Source organism: Pseudopodoces humilis, chromosome 12 (genome assembly GCF_049639895.1).
Source record: "Pseudopodoces humilis isolate 2021_Gansu_Grassland_sample_001 chromosome 12, ASM4963989v1, whole genome shotgun sequence".
NCBI lineage: Eukaryota > Metazoa > Chordata > Aves > Passeriformes > Paridae > Pseudopodoces > Pseudopodoces humilis.
In genome coordinates this window covers 2,285,471-2,303,802 of record NC_142211.1, presented here as the reverse complement: position 1 = coordinate 2,303,802, position 18,332 = coordinate 2,285,471, and positions in this window count along the sequence as shown.

The following is an 18,332-nucleotide window of genomic DNA, read 5'->3' as shown; positions in this document are numbered from 1 at the left end:
TTTTGCTTCCCTGGGAAGCATCCCTTTTTCTCCTGTTTCTCACTAACAGCATTTATTTTGATTAGGAGTGAAAGGAAAACCAATTAAAAGCCCATTTAATATCTTCTACATTGTTCTTTAAATGGACAAGTAATGTAAAGTGTTTTTTAAGGTCTGGATGCCCACCTGAGACAGAATCCAAGTGTAAAACAGTTCCTTTTCAACACAAACTAAATGGTGATTTGAGAGTGTCTGAATTGTAGTATTTTTTTGTAAATTAGAAAGGTTTCTAAACATTTATCACTTAGTCTGCTTTCAACAAATCAGCTTAGTTCAGGTCCTTGAGAAACATAGGTGACAGTCAAAGCCACACTTAGGTGACCAGTTAATCCCAAAGGGGTTATGCGCATGCTAATACTAGCTAATTACAGCTCAAGATTTTTGTTGATGGCCATAACAATCTGTCACTGCATGATTTGCTGTTTGCAGCAAGAAGGAAAAAAATCGCACTAGCCCTTTAGTTTCCCAGTATTATGGTAGCTCATTTTGGTCTTAGAAAAAAAGAGAGGATTATAGAAAAATATCAAAGTATATTTCTGAATCCATTAAAACTGATGTGATGTAACATGAAATGACCCTTTGTCCTGGGTAACCCAAAATGTTATTGTATTACATATCTATCTGTGCCCAAAATTCTTACTGTCTTTTTAAGACCCCGCAGCCAGAAACAGAACCATGGGACAGGGGTGTAGGGGGGTACCAGGCTTTTCAAAAGCTGGAGTTGCCCAAGCAGAGCTCACCCTTGCCTCTTTTGGCTCTTGGCTCTACTGGCAACAGTAGCAACCTGAGAAGCTACATTTCACAATCAAAAACAGTTTCAGAGTGAAATTTGCAACACCTGTCCACAGTGTGAAGCCAACCAGTTGGTTGTAGTGGTTTAGATTTGCCAGTTTCATTTCCTGGCCAACACACCAAATAAATGTCATGGTTTTAAAGCAATAACTAAAAAAATCACTAGAAAACTTACTTATTTCTTGCTGTGAGATATGGATTAGAACAAGAGCAAAACAGGCTTAAAACTTAAAGGAACAAAGAAAGTTTATTAACAAAAACTACAAGAATAAGAAAACCAGAATAAAACCTCCAGAAAACCCTTTTTTCCCCCACTACCCAACCATTTTCTTGTTCACATGACAACACAGAGACAAAAAAAAACTTTGGTGTTTAAAACAGTCCCAATTCTTGCTATAGTCCTTTCATCAGACTTTGTAGAGAAAAAGAAGTTTTCTTCTGTTAATCTATGGAGTTTCTCACAAGAAAACTATTTCTTTTATAGCTTTCTATTTCTCTGATGCCAGCTGCCCAGAAATTCTGCCATCAGTTCTCTCCTCCCATTTCACATCACTATGAGGTGTGTTATGGGTCAAATGAGTCTAGGGATGTCATTTTTAAGGATGAGTTATTCAAAGGCAAAAGTCCTCTTCATCTGTTTTTGTGAGCCCCTCTGGAAACAGTTTTCTCTCTGCCTCTTAAAGGCCACAAATCTTCAACTATTACTTCTCCCCCTCTGTTCCAGCATCTCACAGTATCACAACCACTTCACCATTTGCTCAAAATCCACACTGTCAAACACTCCATTCCTCCCAATATACTGTCATGAATTAAAGGAGTTTTTTCAGAACACTATTGTCCATCTCCATAGGTTTAACAGAAAATTATTTCAGCTTATAAAGCATCTCCTTATTCTCTCTTCCCCATCTAAAACTTAATTCTTTTCTTCACTGTCTTTGATGGGTTTATGGTGTCTCCTTACATGTTGATCACTCCCTCTCTCTCTTCCTCTCTCTCTGGGAAAAAAAAAAGGATTAATCTGCAAGTCTCATCCGGGTAGTAAAAGAGTTAAAAGTCTTGCTCAAGCTGCAGATGTTCATGGTGTCAGGTGTCAGTTCAGTGGCAGAAACTGCAAACTATGTCAGGCCAGCCGGCCCGGTTTCTCCTCCCCCCGCCCTCAGTGGCCTTGTCCGGCCTGGAGGGGGAGGAGGAGGCCGAGACAGAGCCTGTTACCTAGTCAGAAGCCGGAAACCAAAGAGAACAAGAAATTCCCAGGCTTACATCTTAAGGTAGGTGTTCACAGGTTCATCTCACTTTTCAGTGTTCAAAATCATTGTCAAGTCTCAGAAATGGCCAGTTATTGGTCAGGAGAAAAAACTCCTATCAGCCTCCAGCAGTTTCAACTTCTCCAGCTCCCAAAGCTAATCTTAAAGGTGCAGAACTTAATATATATATAAACCAGGAGATTGGGAATACCAGTATCATAAAGTCACCCCAGGACACCAGTCATGTTCAGGTTACTCCAAACTGGGATTGTACCTATGACTCTGATGGACAATTAAGGACCAATTGCCTGGATAGCTATTGAGTCTAATGGCTACCAACACAGTATCAGTTCCCGATGGATATGATCCACATTCTAAACTGCTCTTTGTACAAATTTGTTTTATCGTCTCAAGAAAACAAGTTTCTCAATGAAGCTCCACAAACTGCTCCTACACTGCCACCGTCTGGTGGCAGTGAGTATAGCACTTTGTTTGCAATTAGAGGCCAGAGATGGAATCGCTGCAGCAACTCTGTGGGAAAACACATTTATTATTGCATTAGTGTGATAGACTGACATTTTAGAAAACAAAGAGAAACACCTAAAGAAGTTAAAACTGCTGGAGGCTGGTGTGAGTTTTCCTCCCAGCCAACAACTGGCCATTTCTAAGAATTGACAGCAGTTTTAACCATTGAAAAGTGAGATCAACCTGTGAACACCACCTTAAGACCTAAGCCTGGAAATTTCTTTGTCTCTTTATTTCCTGGATGTGAAAGGTAACAGAGCTCCAGCTGGCCTCCTGTTCCCCTGCCCGGGCCATGCGTGGCTCCTGGCCAGGAGATGGGGCCTGCAGGGCTTTCCCCGAGCTCTGGCCTGGCCAGGCTGGTCCCTGGCTTGGCCGCAGTTTTTTGCCGTGACTGAATTCACCAGAGACTGTTGAGTAAAGAAAGGAAAAAACCTCTTGACCTGCGGCGAGCTGAGACAGTGACCACACTCTCCAGAGCAGCTATGAAGAATCTTCCATTGTAGCCAGCTCCAGCCGCTGTTCCGGCAGAAATCACAACCATCTACAAAACCTGAGCAAGATTTCAACCCTTTCATTACCCAGATGAGACTTGCAGATTAATCCTTTTTTTTTTTTCCAGAGAAAGAAAGAGAGAGTAATCAACATGTAAAGAGACTTTATAAACTATCAGAGACAGTAAAGAATTAAGCTTCAGAAGAGGTAGAGAATAAGGAGATGCTTTAATAAGCTGAAATATTTTTCTATTAAAGCTATGGAGATGGACAATAGTGTTCTGAAAAAACTCCTTTAATTCATGACAGAGTATATTGAGAGGAATAGAGTAGTTCAAAGTGTGGATTTTGAGCAAAAAGTAAAGTGATTGTGATACAATGAGGTGCTGAAACAGAGAGGGAGAAGTAATCATTGAAGATTTGTAGCTTTGTAGAGGCAAAGAGAAAACTTCTGTTTCATGAAAAGCTCACAGACACAGATGAAGAGAACTTTCACCTTTGAATAACTCATCCTTAAAAATTACACCCCTAGACGCATGACCCATAACACACCTCAGAGTGATGTGAAATGGGAGAACTAATAGCAGATTTTTCCGGGCAGCTGGCATCAGAGAAATAGAAAGCCATAACAGAAATAGTTTTCTTGTGAGAAACTCCATAGATTAGCAGAAAAAGACTTCTGTTTCTCTACAAAGACTGATAGAAAGACTATAGCAAGAACTGGAACTGTTTTAAACACCAAAGTTTTTTTTTGTCTCTGTGTTGTCATGTGAACAAGAAAATGGTTGGGTAGTGGGGGAAAAAAGGGTTTTCTGGAGGTTTTATTCTGGTTTTCTTATTCTTGTAGTTTTATTAATAAACTTTCTTTATTCCTTTTAAGTTTTAAGCCTGTTTTGCTCTTGTTCTAATCCATATCTCACAGCAAGAAATAAGTAAGTTTTCTAGTGATTTTTTTAGTTGCTGCTTTAAAACCACAACAATTAGTTCTGTAGTTTTAGCTTCTCTAATAACCTTGGATCTTCAAGTATATCCTCACTAGACAGAAAGCTGGGTGTATATCTGGGTGTGAGACAAGGAGCCACTGAAGAAGCAGTGGGAAGGACTGTTGACTACCTACATGGCTGTGAAGGCTACAGATGCAGACTCCTGGATTCCTATAAGTGAATAAAGCCAGTTCCAGACACAGAGAAACTGTACTGGACAGCACTGTAACTAATATGATGCCTTAAAGAACCTAGAAATAAAACAACACACTTTTGAGATAATATTACTATAGGATGTAATATAAAGGTTGATCTTTTTTGGAGGCCTCCAGGGGCAGATACGGAAAAAAGTCCACAAAATGCCTATCCCCCCCCCAGGTGAATACAGTTTTATCAGTTTAGCAAATTAGCATAACTGACAAAAATCACCCATTAGGAGCACAAGTTGTGATGCAATTTCCCCTCCTCCCCAGTTCAAGTCTCTTCTAAATCCTCCAAATCCTCCCCGCACAGATGGGACTAAACTTTGTTTATGAAAATGTGTCTTGAAGACTTGTTTTTCAGCCTTGGTTGCCAGAAAAAAAGATAGGATAGGGGCTTTGGAATGTGTTTTGTCTTTCTGCCTAGGGAAAGGGTAGGGAAAAGTACTGGGTAAACTAGCCACAGATACAACAATAGGCTACAGAAATACAAATATATGTGTAAAGAATACAGAGAATATATAAAAGAAAAAGGGGGGGAAATCATTCAGTGTCAATAAATCTGCTGTAGCTAAAGGTGCAACATAATCAGAAACTCTAAAATGACAATCATTACATGGGTTACCTCTGTGTTAACAGAACAATGTCTTTAATACTGTAGCATGGCTGTTCACACCTGAATTAGTCAGCCATCCCCACAAAACCTTGTAACTAGCAATTATAAAAGAAAGAGTAGAGAACAATGTATTTTTTCCTAAGGGCCACTCTAATATAGCACACATAGAACAAATGCTACCTGACCCTTGGAGGAGAAATTCACACCTAAAGATAATGCAAGGTAGAACACTGATAACAAACTGCAGTAACTGTTGGATTTGTTCTCAGTTTCTTGTAGCAGATAAGAGAAATCTTACAGAATAAGGGCCTTATAGGCCTCTGTTCACTTCTGTTCATTTCTGCCCCTTCTGCTCACCAGAAAACACTCTGGGAAAGGTTCAGCTAACAGGTTAGCAAAAAACAAGTTACATAACCTCAAAAACAATTTATATAACCAGAAAACAAGTTATATAAGCAGCGTGTGGTCACTTCGTGTTTGGGATTTGGATTGGTTAAGGGTATGTGTGAACACTGCATGATCAAAAAGGTGATTGGGTAAAAGAATGCATAAACAGCAACACCTGCAGTGTCAGGCAGCCAATGCATGTTTGTTTTGTTACTCAAGAATGTATACAGATAAGAGTTTAGTGCCTAAATATAGCATAAAAAGGCCTGGTTTTTTTGCAATAAATGGTTTTCCTTTGCAACTGCTAAGGGGAGTCCGTGTGTCTTCATTTATCATTGCTACAGTTTCTCACTCATTCAGATAAAAGTATCTTTTATAACAAAAAACAAACAAAAATTAAATCCCTTAGTTGAAAGATCCTCTGGATTCCACAGGTTTGAGAGGATTTTTACCATGGCTAGGAGTGCCTGAATTGGAAAAAGCTATAGAGAACATATCTGGAGTTACTGAACAATTGGACAAACCGTGCAATTAGTGCTTTTCCACAAAAAATTAACAGCCTTTTAAAGGTAGTTAAACAAAATTGAATGGTTTTCCTTTCAAAAGTACTTAAACAAAATTGAATGGCTTTGGTTTAGCTTCTGGCTTCCAAAGATTGTGTGTGCACAATTGTCGACACCAGTTGCTGTGTATATGTAGATCAGACTCTGAGAATAGAGACTGATTTGGAAGACATTAGAAAGAACACTGGAATCTTTCATGAAATACAAAAAAAAATCAAAGGGAATACATATTTGATTGGATAACATAATGGATTCCAAATTTAAATGTGATCATAAGGAAATTAATCAGCATAATTATCATAGTTCTGACATTAATGGTTGGTGTGAGAGACTGGAAGGACTGCTGCCTCCAAATATTTTGGGTGTGTGAGAGGAAAGGGCAGGTTAAGCCTTGCCTTTGGTGAAGCAGTGCACTGCCCTGTACACCCCACCCCCCTGGGCCTTTTTCCCAGCCCTTCAGTGGCTGCCAATCACTGACACACCAGATGCAATGCTCCACACCCTGCTCCTGGATCGCCTAACCCAGCTCCTGAGTGGCCAGATGACCAGAAGTCCCACCTAGGGGAAGGGCCTCGGGAAGATCAAGAGGTATTTAAAGTAGAACACAAGACAAGCACATCTTGACCCTATCTCCTCTTGGAATTTCTATCTGCTGAACACCACTGAAGCCAGGCATGGTAGCTATATTTGTTCTTTTCTATATCTTTTTCTGTCTTTCTTCTAAGTCCCTCTTCTTAAAATTATTGAGTAACTTAAAAGCAAATGGGCTTAGACGTTGCTAAGTTGGATGCTCTAAGTTAATGCTTTGAGAAGTGTTTTATGTTGAGTGCTGCTCTAAATCTTTTGCCAAAGTTCTCTGATTTTCTGAAGTTTTCAGTAAAATTTTCCTTGTTGTTTTGACCTCTTGAGAATACCTTGTCAGTATTTCTCCCATGTGTCTAACTCAGAGCACGTGAACAACTGTAAGCCCTTTTAAAAGTCTTGTTGAGTGAGTTTTTTGGGCCTTACATTTGGTACATGGGTTCTATTCCAAATCTGCAAAATAGATATAACAAGATGTGTAAATCTGACAAAAAAAAAAATAATCTAAAAGGTCTCAGAAGGATGGATGACTATTCTACTTAAGCTTGTTTACATAATGTTAAAAATTTTGATCACTATTATTAAAATTCAAGATAATTTGATAGTTTTCAATTGTTTTGAATAATATGTGTATTTTTGTCTCAATAGTTTTGCTGTGTATATGAGTTTTCTGGGAATACTGCTTTAGAATGCTTGTGTCTTCACTCTGGTTGTCTGTCATGGTTTGACACTGGCCCAATGCCAGGCACCCATGAGAGTTGCTTGCTCACCCTCCCCTGCCACAGCTGAGCAGAGGAGAGAAGAAATAAAAATTAATGAAGGGTTCATGTGTGAGATAAGGACTGAGAATAAACACTTCAAGGGAAAAACAGGCTCAACTTCAGTTGCAAAATTAATTTATTACTAACAGAATCAGAGGAGGATAATGAGAAGTAAAATAAGCCCTTAAAACACCTTTTCCCCCCAGCCCCTTCCTCCTTCCTATCAACAGTGCATAGGATTTTTGGTCAGTTCATCATTGAGATTTGCTGCTGCTGCTCTGGGAGAGGATTCCTTCCACTGTGAGGCCATGGGGTCCCTCGCACAGGAGACAGTTCTCCATTAACTTCTCCAGCATGGGTCCGCTCTCCTGAGCAGCAGTCCTACTACACCTGCTGTAATGTGAGTCCCTCCCACAGGCGAACAGTCCTCCAAAAACTGTTGCAATGTGGGTCTCTCTTTCCACAGGGTGCAGTCCTCCAAGGACAGGCTGCTCCAGCCTGGAAGCAAGGGCTCTCTCTCTCCACTGGATCTACTGGATCACAGCCTCCTCCAGGTATCCACTGGCTCTGGAGTGGGCACCTTCCCCATGGGCTGCAGGTGTATCTCTGCATTCCCTGTGGACCCATGGGTTGCAGGGGGAGAGCTGCTTCACCATGGTCTTCACCACGGCCTGCAGAGGGATCTTGGCTCTGGCACTTGGAGCACCTCCTCCCTCTCCTTCTCCACTGACCTTGGTGTCACCATATTGTTTTCCTTCACATGTTCTCACCTCCTCCTCTTCTCTGACTCAAAGCAAAGCTGTCTGATTTTTGTTTTGATTTTCTTCTTAAATATGTTATCACAGAGGCATTACCAACCTCTCTCATTGGCCCAGTTTTGGCCAGCAGCATGTCCATCTTCAAAGCCATCAGAGATTAGCTCTGCTGAACACTGTGGAAGCTTCCATCAGCTTTTCACAGGAGCCATCTTTGTGCCCCCCCCGCTACCAAAAACCAGGCCATGCAAAACCAATACATTGTCCCAGTAAGTTATGTTATATCTTGCCATTTTAACCTTTTTTTAATCGGTAATTAAAATACCACCCATAGCAGAAATACACAAACAGAAATGACAGCATGTGTTTCTTATCAAAATCAATACTATAGTTAACACTTTTCAACTACACGAGTTAAAGAAATAGTAAAGCTTAGGAGATTAATTTATCTCAACACACTTAGCAATAATGTACATGTATGCAGTGAATGCATTTATAGCACGGAGGCAGGAGGTACCTGAATTACCACTACATGAGGTAAAGTGATTGACTGCAGTAAAGGGGTGGAATGTAGCAGGGCATCTCGCCCCCTAATGAGAGCTTATCTATTGTTTGTTAACCAGTCAGATAACTAGGACAAGATGCCTTGCAGTGAGTTATTTTGGTGCCATGGGGTTAACACTGGTCTGACATCTCCCAACTGCCAATAAACATCTTACTGTTGAAGTGAGATCTGGCAAGATAAGCTAGATTTCTGACTGACAGACACTTACTTTACAACTATAAAAGCCACACCAAACTTTCACAAAGCAGAAATATATACATTTTCTTGGAAATACGTGGAGTTTCTCCCATGAGTAGGGATGCCTGCTTCATGGTTACTCCCAGGGGTTGAGTGAAGGACTCTGTGTACATTATTGTCATTTTGGTGGTAGGTTACATTTGACTCCTAATCAATACTATTTCTTTTGCTAGTTTTAATATAGGCACTTTGATATCATGTACTGTTTTATGTTGTGCTATAATCTAGTAGTAGTTCTTTAGTTTTATGCAGTGTAATAAGTAATTCTGATCAAAATCTTTTGCCTGTTACCTTATCTGAGTAATAAATAATTCATTTTTATAAATAGATCTGATTTGTCATCATTAGAATTTGTGAGCTAGAGTGATTCCTTAAATTTAAACTTCTGCCAAAATTTGAGGTTCAGTCAGAGCTTGTCTGAAGCTTCCACTCTCCCTGCAACTTTGTTCCTGATTTGCATCTCATCCTTCTATGATCTTAAGTCTCAAGGGGTAAGGAACATCCTGACCTACACAGACTGGTAACAACACAGGTAAAGTGACTTATTGGATTATCTCCAACTACTGTGAACACTCTGAATTTAATGTTATATCTTGTCATTTTAAATCCTTGGTTGTTGGGAAGGATGAGAATTTAACAGAAAAGTTTTATGGATGTGAATGCTTAGCAGAAGGTTGTCTACAAATGAAAGCAAGCTTTGATATATAAAAATTATGTTCTTGGGGATAGTTGTTGCTGAAACAGCTGAGAGAACAAAGGATTAGTCAAGTTGGAAGGTTTAGAGCAAAGGTTTAGTCAGTTAGAAGGAAGTTTATGGCTAAAAGTCCAATAGGTTAAGTGGTCTTCAAACAAAGCATGTTTGCTACCAAGTGAAAAAGCATAGGCAGACAGAAAGATGTTTTTTACCAAAGCAAAAAGAATTTTCCACTGCAAAAGTTTCAAAGTTTAACATGTAATTGCTAACTCAGATGATTAGTTAGTCACTAACATGGTACAGTAATTCTAGCAGTTTTGATAGGATATATGTGAAGGTATTGTATATGATACTGATTGGTTGTTATGTAATAATATGCACAGAAAAAGAGATATAATGCATTGTAACCTGAACCAAGGGGGCTTCAGGACACATAGCTTACCTATAGCCAGCAGCTGTAGGCTGACCCACAACCCCCTGCTGTAACCTAAGCTATGGAATAAACAGCATTATAAAGAAAAGCCATCTGAAGTCCCCATCTCTCAGTCAGCTCTTACACTTGGTTTATCAGTAATCATTTTATATATGTGTCTTACATAATCTAATACATGAAATACATAAACTGAAGCAACAGCAGCTGCTTCTCCTCAATATCAATAACATGTTTAACACCTTTTAAAGAAATAGTGAAGCTTAGAAGAACAGTGTATCAAAACACTCAGTGATAGTGTGTGAAGCTACAGGAAGCCTACCATAGCAAAAACCCTGAGAAGCAGGGAAGAAAGATCACACACAATCTGAAAACAGGAAAGGCATCCTGTTTCTTTGAGCCTGTAAGCCTTGAGAAAACTAACAAACCATCAAGCCAATGGCTTTATTACAGGCCAACAATTGGGTTGCGTGCGAAGAAGTGAACAGAGATTCTCACACTAAAAGTACTGTCTTAACTCTGCAATAAAGAGATTAATTTGCTCTCAGCTTGTGAGTCTCACATTCATATGCCACAAATGGCTCCCATTTAACAGGGACTTCATTACTACTGATGTGATCCAGTCTGGTGGTGTACCCTGACCCAAATCAACCATGGGTGTGCTCATAACCAAGGAGCTCCTTTCATCACTGTCTATAGAACAGGTTAGCCTTTGCGAGTGGTTGGGAAGCATTTCTTATAATGGGGCAAAGTGCAATGAAATCCCAAAAACTGCATAAAGACTGTCTGTTGCACATCACCAGGGAACAAGGATATAAACTCCAACCCCGAAGACTCATATAGCTCATATAGGTCAGACGATTTTGTCCCTGGCACCTATCATATGGTTCCTATGACCTTACTCACTCGTAAAAGGTTGGTGAATGTTTACAAACCCACCAAATTACTCATCACAATGTCCACCCTGATGATATTATTACTTGGCATGTGATATATTCAGCTTTGCAACAATTTAAGGGCGCAGATCACATCCTTGCAGATGTTCCACCTGCATTGCTGTCACCTACTGTTGTTTTTGTTAATGAAACATCACCTGAGGAGAGTGATCAGGAGGGAGAAGACCTGTTCGATTCCAGTCCTATTGACTCTGAACAAGAACCAGATTTATATCTTCCTCTAGCCCCAGTATGTGCGATGCATGCAGCTGTTCCTAGTGTGGAAAAAATGCTACAAACAACACGCAAAAAGGCTGCAGCAAATATTTTGCATATTCCACCACTGCCTTATACCATGTCCTATTCCTCTAGTGACTATGATGAAGAAACAATGCCACCTATAGGACCTGAGCCAGAAAGGTTTCCACAGAGATTCCAGAGATGAGCAGTAGGAGGGCGATATTACATTTTTTCAAGTAATGCCTGTTGTCTATCATAATCAAAACCCACATCAGAAACAGTTGTCATATGAGATGGTAAAGGAACTGAGGTGATTGGTGAAAGAAAATGGTTTACATTCCTCCTTTACTATGAATTTATTGGATGCAATTGCAGAAGAACATACTATGTTACCAGTAGATTTGAAATCTCTTTTTAAGACAGTTTTGACAGGAGGACAGCACTTTGTCTGGTGGATGGAATTTATAGATTTGGCTCAAACTCAGGCATTGAATAATGGTAATCAAAAACCACTCATTAATATCACTGTATCACAACTCTCTGGCACAGACATGTATGCTACTGTTCAGGCACAATTAAGTCTCTCCCCCAAGTGTGGGATCAGTCTACTGTTATTTCTGTGTGTGCACTACAAAAGGTACCTGATACAAAACAGAGTCTGGTTTTGCTGCTGTGAAGCAGGGGCCTCGGGAACCATATATTACTTTTATTGATCAATTACAATCTGCCATTAGATGGCAAATTGATATGCAGGAAGCAGCTGATGCTGCCTTAAAATCTCTTGCTTATGAAAATGCTAACAATGACTGTAAAAAGCCCTAGACCCGATTCGTAACTGTGCTGATGTTAAACTTTCTGATTATATCAAGGCATGCGCTAATATTGCCTTTAAGCAATTTAAAGCAGAACTAATTGCTGTTGTGATAGCCCAACAACTGCAAGTGGCCAGAGCAGCTATTAAGTGCTTTGAATGTGGGGAGCCAGGACATATTAGGAAGCAATGTCCAAAGGGACAAAGAGGCAATAAAAAGCCTAGTAAATGTCACCCTGAGAATCAGACCTTTTGATATTGTTTTCATAATTCATAGCCACTTTCCCAGGAAAGTAACTATAAACATAGATGTTTGTACATTCCATTAAAGATATGCCTTTTGATGGACGTCTCTCATGGACAGTGTGGTTGGGAAAGTGGTAACCTGACTATCCAATCCCTGGTCGTTGTCAAAAATATATAAATACTGAAAAGACAAAATAAACGCTCTCCTTCTGTCATCGCACTTTGAGCTGTGTCTGTATGAATCATTTCGTGTCCGACAGTGACACAGTAAACTCTGTCCTTGCTGCCAAAATGTGTTTCATTGGAGCAATCAATGCCAGTCTAAATATGACAAAGATGACAACCTTCTTCCACAACAGGGAAACTCGAAAGCGGGCAGGCCGTCCAATGCCTCCTAATCCAACGGGACCACAGTCAGACACCAATACAAGCAAAAACCTTGCAAGGGGCACCCTCGGGAGTGCCAGCCTGGACGTGGCCATCAGCGCTATCACAATCCTGAATGATACATCGGTTCAGCTGCTGCCCACCTCTGTGTGGGCCACTGCCATTTCAAGCACATGCTTTACTCCTGGGACACTCCTCTACCACCTGCACAGGACTATTTATATTACCAGGAATCGTTGATGCTGACTATAAAGGGGAAATTAAAATCATGGCTTGGACACCTAATCCTCCTGTACAGTGGCACAGGGAAGCTGACTGGCACAATTAATACCACTGCCAGCATTTCCCTGCTCAGCACCGATCTTACAGCAACAGCCAGATGCAGGAGGATTTGGGAGCATAGGCACCCCTCTAATATTTTGGTCAAAAGTCAGGGGGGTACAACAACCATTATGCACTTTTCAAATAGAATCTAAGTGTTTTACAGGTTTAGTCAATGTGCGTTCATAACAGTCAACACTGGCGCAGATGTTTCGAACATATCCCAAAAGGAGTGGCCCCCTGAGTGGCCTCTGCCACCATCAACTGCAATCGTAGCAGGCGTTGGAGGTCAGCAAATTCCCTGGCAGACTACAAATGAACTGAAAATCATCGGACTGGAGGGCAAGACTGCCACCTTGCAACCATATGCACTCCCAATCGCCAGCACTTTGTGGGGGTGGAACCTGATGACACAATGAGTTTTAATTATTTCAACACATTTTTGATAGGGGCTATTGATGAGAAGCCACTTAAGTTGATTTAGATTTCAAACAGGCCAATGTTGATAAACCAGTGGCCCCTGAAAAATGAGCAGCTTCATCAACCCCGAATCCTTGTGCAAGAGCAATTACATTTGGGTCACATAGTCCCTTCCACCAGTCCATGGAATACACCTATTGTGGTTATTCCTAAAAAATCGAGAAAGTGGAGGTTTTTACAGGATCTCAGGGCAGTCAAGGCAGTCATTTCACCTATGGAGGCATTGTAGCCAGGAATACCTAACCCCACAATGATTCCAGAACACTGGGAATTAGTGATAATTGACTTAAAAGACTGCTTTTTTACAATTCCTTTGCATCCTGGCAATGAACCTAAATTTGCCTTTACCATCTGTCAATCATGAAACCCCTCCAGAACAATACCACTTGGTTTTGCTACCTTAGGATATGAAAAACAGTCTTACTATCTGTCAATTCATCATTCACTCAGGGATACAACCAGTACGGCAAAAATATCCATCCGTTTTGCTGTATTACTACATGGACAACATTTTAATTGCTTCTGACAGCTCTTCATTGTTATGTGATTGCCTTGCTGCTTTAAAGGTTATGCTACCTAGCAGAGGCTTGTGCATAGCCACAGAAAAAATCCAAACAGAACCTCCCTGGAAATACCTGTGTTTCAAATTATTAGAAACAACAGTCACCACACAGCTAGTAACCCTAAATACCGACACACATTGAATGATTTGCAAAAGCTATTGGGCACTATTAATTGGATTTGCCTTTTATTGGGAATCACCACAGAAGAATTATCCCCCTTATTTCAATAGTTAAAAGAGGACCCAGACCTCTCTCCCCGTAGGCATTTGATAAAAACTGTCCAAAAGGCTTTAGACACTGTAAGTAATAAAATCAATGTCTTTTGCCACATGTTGAAACACAGATTTGCCTTTGCAGCTGTTAGTGATTCTGCAATCTTTCCAACCCTATGCTCTTACTGGTCAATGTGATGCACAGAAACATTGGCTATTAGAATAAGTTTTTTTGCCACACACCTTAGCAAAAACTATAACCACTCAACTTGAGATTCTTATTTGACTGCTGTCAATGGGACAACTCTGATGCCAGAGCCTGACAAGATATGATCTGACAGTAATACATCTCCCTATTACTGCAGTAGAATTAGAGAATCTATTCAGGGATTCACTGTTATTTCAAATTGCCCTTGCAGACTATAATGGACAATTTATTCACTAGATGCCTTGACATGCCCTGTTACAATCCTTCAAAGAACTTCTCTTCCAACCTTGGCGATTACAGTCAAAGACAATATTGTTTGTGATGCTATTGATGTTACAAGAACCATTGAAATAATTGAGCACCCATTCCTGAAGGAAGTCTCTAACAAAGATCTTTCTGTGTTATTAATGACTCTGAACAATTTTTACTTCACAGGTCTCATGAAAATTACAATCTGCACCTTAGGTCACACACCACTCTGTCTGGACCTATAGTAGAAGGTAATGCAAGAATGGATGCCCTTGCCATGACAGTAACTATACCACAAAAGTTAAGGCAGGAAAAATTTCCCATGATTTCTACCATCAAAATGCTTGAGCACTGGCAAAACAATTTCATTTAACTTTGCCACAAGCACGGGATGTAGTGAACACTTGCTCACAATGTCAGCAGATTCTTTGCCACAAGCATTAGGTATAAACCCACAAGGGTTGAAACCTAATGACATTTGGAAAACAGATGTAATACACATATCAAACTTTGGGACTTTTAAATATGTCCATCTTTACATTGATACCTCTGTGAACTGACAGTGGTCAAATAAGAGATCTTTAGGCTTCAGGCACTAGCTTAAGCCTGTAGGAAAGTCAAGTACACAACTTTCTCACTCTGGCCTGGGAAATCATAAGGAGGAATCCAAACAATCCTTAGAGAAGGAAAACAACCTTTGCAGCTGTTGCTTGTTCCTTGTTGTTTACTTGTAAGAAATGGTCAAAGGGTGTTGTTCCTAAGTGTCCAGTGAAGGTGATGTGTTGGTTTGATGACCAATGGGAGGTTTACCTTTTCGGACCTTTTGGGACTGTCTATAAAAGAAGATCTGGAAGAAAAAAAGCACTCTCTTTTGCAACTAAGGCTAGAGAGTCTGTGTCGTCACTTCGCCATTCCTAATACAGTGTGACATCTGGTGGCCCCCGACGTTTGTTGCAGCCAAGATCTTAAGAGCAGCCACCTGCTTCCTCCGCAGAGGTAAGCCAAAAATACTCCCACGCTCTCCTGGAGAGAGCTGGTCTCTTCGACCACGGGATAAAGGATCTTGCCAGTGAGTGGGTCTGGGACAGCAATCTCAACGAAGCTAGAGTTTATATTCCTGGGATAAACCGCTGCGTCTGTATATTGCACTCACGGGCCATTGAGATAAAGGTTTCCTACAAAGGGGAACCGAAGTCCCACAGAGGAACAAATCCTCCTCTCTTTGTGGAAGGACATATTGCTGCGCTTAGGACTCACCATACCAGAAGATTCTATGAGCGCTTTATTATGGTTTGAGGTAACTAACGAAGATACCAGTGTGTGTAGCCTGGCAGCCACCTGGGGCACACTCTTTAAAGCGTTATAGCTGTGGCCATCTGGGGACGGTAACACGAGAGCGGATGCCGGGGCATGCCTTTCCTATGCACACTGAGAGGATGGAGGGCGGTGGGGCCGAGGACGCTGCGAGCAGCGTTCTCTTGGCTCCATCCGGACCCCTGAAGGACATGGGAATTGTTATAAATCTGTATTGTGATATTGGCTTTTGCAAGTATTAGGATGAATATTATATGTTAAATACTTTTTGGCTATGTATGTACTTTTTTTCTTGCTAACAAGTTTTAACCTTAAAGGAATTTCGTAGTACAAAGCAAGGAAACCCCAGAGGGCAAAGACAGCGGGGCCCAAGCTGTTATCAGTGGAAAGTCAATGGAGACCAGGCTGTTATCAGCAGCCAGGACCAGGCCGCTGGCAGCAGAAGGATGTGAAGCCCAGTTGTCACGGGTGGCAGGAGGAAGGGGCCCAGACTGTTATCAGCACTGACCGCTTGCAAAGAAAGGAAATCAAATTCAAATAAAATGATGATCAGCAAAATAAAAACCATGAAACGGGTTCAGGGCGTAACCATGCAAAATGCTTCTTAGAAAAGTTTGAATATGCATTAAACCCTCACAGCAGGAGGGGATAAAAAGGGTGTTCCCAAGATACCAGGGGTGTTCCTGGCAATGCACCAGGGCACCCGGCCGTTTTAACCCTTTGCTTTATTTCCTTTGTCTCCTAATTGTCTTTTTGTTTATATTAAACTTTTTATAATTTATTAAGTGAATCTCGTTTTTCACAGAATTGAGCGAACGAACTATCGCTCGCCATGAGATTACGTGCCTCCGAAGTATCCCTCCCCTCAGGATTTTGTAATACCAAGGTGTCTGTCACCCGTCGAATGGTTCGCAAGGGTTCCATCAAAACAACAGTGACGGGGAAGCGGCGACCGTCCGCCTCATTTCCCGCCCCCGCGCCGCCATTTTCGGCAATGCAAGCGGCTGCGGGAGAGCCTTTGCTACAAACAGCTTAATTCGCCCACCCAAGCTTCCTGCCTCTCTTTTTCCTGCATTGCAAGGGATAGTACAGCAGTCCCCTCAGCAGGCTGTGGGCTCAGCTGGAGGGGCCGTCCCCTCAGCCCCTCCGCTTCCAGCTATGGGGCCCACGCATGCGCCTGCACTGTCTCCTCTCCCTGCTGAGTGCGGAGGCTCTGTTACTATGCCTCCTGCCGTTCCAGAGTGACTGCCCACGATGCCCGCGATTGCTGTCTTCCCCTGCCTCAGCGCTTTCAGCCCGTCTGGACTTGCTAAGACACAAAATACTTCCGCTGATACAGCTTTGCATGGAACACCGTGGCCCCGAAGTTGAGAGGAAGTTGGACAAAATACCCTTTAACAGAGGTTTCTCCCCATGGTCTCGCTCCACCCTGCCTTCAGTGCCCCATGGATTTTGGGGTGAAAAGTTCACCTTATAAGTGTTTTATGCCTTTTAACTTTTCCTATGTCTGTTTTAAGGATTGCCCCCTGTGATTCCTAGGGTTTGGTTGCTGTGTTTTCTCTTTGTTTTTTCCCTCCGTGAGTGTTTGGGGGCGGGAGGAGACGGAGATGTTTCAGCCCCGAGAGGCTGTGGCGGACGGAACTGGGAAGGGCTGCGCGGGTCTGTGCGGCTTCCACCGCCATCACTGTCCGTGGCTCCTCGGCGGCAGACTCTATCTGCATCACCACCCCCCACCCCCCTTCCCGCAGCGGCTCCGGGTGGCCGGACCGGAGTTTTTCCTGTGCTCAACTCTTTCCCTTGGGCCCTGCGGTGTCGTGGGCGGAGGTTCCCACCCCCCCCCCGTTCGGTGTCAGGGAGGGGCGGGGTGGCCAGCCGTGCGAGGGGGTTGAGACAGCGGCTCGGGTTTCTTAGTCCAAACTTCCCCCGGGCAGCGTGAAAAACACCGCATCTGTGGTGTTGGCACACAGCTCAGCGGGGGCTGGGTGCAGCTCAGCCGCTCTTAGAAGCGGCTCCACCAAGGGGAACGGTGATTTCCGCTGACCCCCTCCCCCCCCCCCCCCCCTTCCTCTGGGGACGGTGAAAGGGAAAGCCTGGCACCGGCTTTCCGATTCAGAGAGGCGGAGGGCAGGACAGCTGCAGGGGAGCCAAATGGACGGCAGTCATTCAGCTCTTCGCCTGCCCCACCACCCCGCCCCTTTTTCTTAGGGCATCTGTATTAAACAAGCAACCTTTGTTGCACTTTAGCAGATAACACAAATTGGTTTAAGTTTTAAGTGTTATCTCAGCTCTCTAGTGTGGAGAAAGCCCAGTCCTCTGACAGGCATCTTCCCTGGAGATCAACCCCCTAAGATAAGATAAAACTGCCTAGTCACTGTGACTAAGCTGCGAACCCCTTTTGGCTTCAGGACCCCATGTTATCTCCCTGTTAACTATTGGTCACCTTATCTCCTCTCAGACCATTGGTCCCCTTCCCAATCCTCCCCCTCCCTATAAAAACCCCAG